The 2,837-nt window shown below is 35.4% G+C and overlaps 1 pseudogene; it reads left to right on the top strand.

The window, feature by feature from the left end:
- The first annotated feature begins 424 nt into the window (after positions 1–424).
- Positions 425–2,401, top strand: LOC112803211 (myb family transcription factor PHL8-like; annotated as a pseudogene).
- The last annotated feature ends 436 nt before the right edge of the window (positions 2,402–2,837 follow it).

Below are 2,837 nucleotides of genomic sequence, written 5' to 3'. Positions count from 1 at the left end.
CATTACCATAAAAATCAGCCGAAAAACTCACCTTCTCTTTAATTGATTTAAAAAATATATTAAAAACGTTGCTTTAGTAAATTAAACGAACAACCTCTATAATATTCACATACTACATTTTATAAGAGTTGTTTTTAAATACATAATAAACTTCTTGTGGTAACCTTTGCTTAAATCCTTTTCATCAAAATTTTAATTTCTTTAAAATATTTTAATAGAACTTACTTTCCCTCCTAAACCAAAAAGTGGAAAGGAAACACCAGCAATAATTGATTCGTCACCTTCCTCACTACTATTAGTCTATTACTTAGAAACAGAACTTAAATCCTACCATTTTATAATCAAAATTCTAACCCCAACCCTAGCTCAATTTTCACAATTTCACAACATTGACTCGCGTTTTGCATTCCTCTCTCTCGCCGTCATGGTGTTTTTCATTGCTATGCTTGAGTCGTGTTCTGCTCGCATCCCATTCTGCTCTGCTCCTGTCATGTGTTTCTTCTGGCATCGTGTTCTGCTCTACTCCGCCATCGTTGATCTTCGGCTCACGCCATTCTGAAACATTCGCTTTGCTCCGCCGTGGTGTCGTTCACATCTTCCTCTCAAGTCTCTCAGTCATGACAAATATTTCTCTCAAATTTTACTTACTAGTGGTTTAATTTTGTTGAATTGTTGACCGTGTTCAATTAGAAACCCTAACCCCAACCACTTTGAATTTTGATTGATATGCAATTTACTCTTTTCTCTTCGCGTTCCTTGTCACTGCTCACGATTTACTCTTCTCTATTTGATTTCCTTGTCATTTCCTGTGTTCCTCATTGTCGGCATCACTGTTGGCGTCTCCGTCGTGTTCGTCGCTGCTCGCCTCGCCTCGCTGTTGGGTTCGTCCCTGTTCGCGTCGTCATCTGTTCATCGCTGCTCGCATTTGAAGCTTCTGGTTTTTTGTCTTCTCGCTTCCAATTTTCTCGTCGCCTTCTGCTCTCGACTTCTTCTTGGATCCTTGCTCTGTTCTATTTTGTTATGGCTGAATTTGATGAGAAATTTTGGTTCTGCAATTTTTTCTTCTTTGATGAGAAATTACTGCTTAATTAATTCTGGTCCTGTAAAATCACTATAATGTTTCATTGTTATGATATATTTATCTGCCTCTGCTTTAATCACTAAATGATGGTAATTTTAGGGCTTGAAATTTAATTATTGTTGGTGAAATCTCAATTTGGGAATTTCACAGTGGATTCATTGTTATTGTAGGTGTTGGAGTTGGCTGGGAGTTATTTCAGTTCAATTGAGTTAGCGCTTAGTTTTTCGCCATGCTTCCAATTACGTTCACTTCTTTTTTTCTGCTTCTCTCTTTTTGCAAATTTTGTAGGTTTACTTTCATAGCTACAATATTTGCAAATTCATCTCAAAAGCCATTTACAGGCATTTCCCTTTCTTCTTCTTGCTTTCACTCATTCCAAATATCATGGACTTCTTTTCTTTTACCAACATATTTTCTGTGTTTTTCTGGTCATTGCAGAAATATAGACTTGGGAAAAGCCAACCACAACTTGAAATCTATTCTTGCAACAACAAACATGAAGGTAACTTGGTTATGGTTTCTAAGTTATTATAACTTGTTCCGATGAATGATCATTTTTCCCCTTTGGTGCAGATTGCAGCGAAATGAAGAATAGTGAAGATCCTTGTAACAGCAGGGAAGAAAGTATTGGAACACAGAATGAGACGATTGAGTAATAATTATAATAGTTAGAAAATTGATCAAACTAGTTGAATGCTTTTGTAATTGGTATTAAAAATTTCATTGATCAAATGTTGTGTTCAACAGAAGCATGCAAATTGTTGAGGCTCTCCAAATGCAAATGGAAGTGCAGAAGAAACTTTATGAGCAAATTGAGGTAGGTAGCTAAATTAAAATTGAAGCATAACAAGGATATGTTAAAGATCAATATGGATAATAGTTTTTCAGGTGCAAAGACATTTGCAGCTTAAGATTGAAGCACAAGGGAAGTAATTGCAATCAGTACTACACAAGGCACAATAAACACTTGCAGGAATGATCAACAATGGCAGCCCGGGATCTCCTCCAATTTCGGAACTGACAGAAACAAGAGGAGAGTTCAGTTGGAGCTGTGGGCAGAGGAAACAGAACAGAGGAACCATGTGTTCACTTGAAATTGAAAGTTCTTTGACATCTTCTGAAAGCTCAATGGATCAAAGGCCTAATATTACTAACACTACTAATACTGCTTCACTTGAATTGTTGTCACTCTTCAAAGAATCTAATGAACAAGAAGATGAATCTATTATTGGGAGAAAGAGGAGTTCAAGCTGCTGTGTTGATCAGCCATCAAAGATGAGCAGATCTGATTTAGTGTCAGATATCATTGACTTGAATTAGGGTTAGGGAAAGAATGAAAAGAACCCCAATCATCTTCTTTAGCATACAAATGAAGTGAGCTTCAAAAATGAAAAGCATCTTCTGTTTTTGGTTTTGATGAGTTTTCAACCAAGCATCCTAATAATCTTCAACAAATTGTTATGGGATTTATTGGCAAACATGAATATATGTATTTAAAATGCTAGTTGAAACTTTTAATATCTATTTTAATTAGAATTTCATTAGTTATTACGGTTTTATGTCTTTTCTGAATTTTATTGTGTACAAATTTATGAAGGAGTAGTGAAAACTCTCATTCTCCCTTGTGTTGCGTTTTGCTGTTCCCTTGACCCTATTTATTATTATTTCTTGTGGTATCACAAACCGAAGACATGATATATTTTAGTTTATAATTTCAAAGTAAGAGAATATTTTTAACCTGATTCTCATCTGAAAA

This window comes from Arachis hypogaea, chromosome 5, assembly GCF_003086295.3.
Source record: "Arachis hypogaea cultivar Tifrunner chromosome 5, arahy.Tifrunner.gnm2.J5K5, whole genome shotgun sequence".
In the NCBI taxonomy this organism is placed as follows: Eukaryota; Viridiplantae; Streptophyta; class Magnoliopsida; order Fabales; family Fabaceae; genus Arachis; species Arachis hypogaea.
Note: the sequence above shows the minus strand (reverse complement) of the source record. Positions and strands in the feature narration are given on the sequence as shown.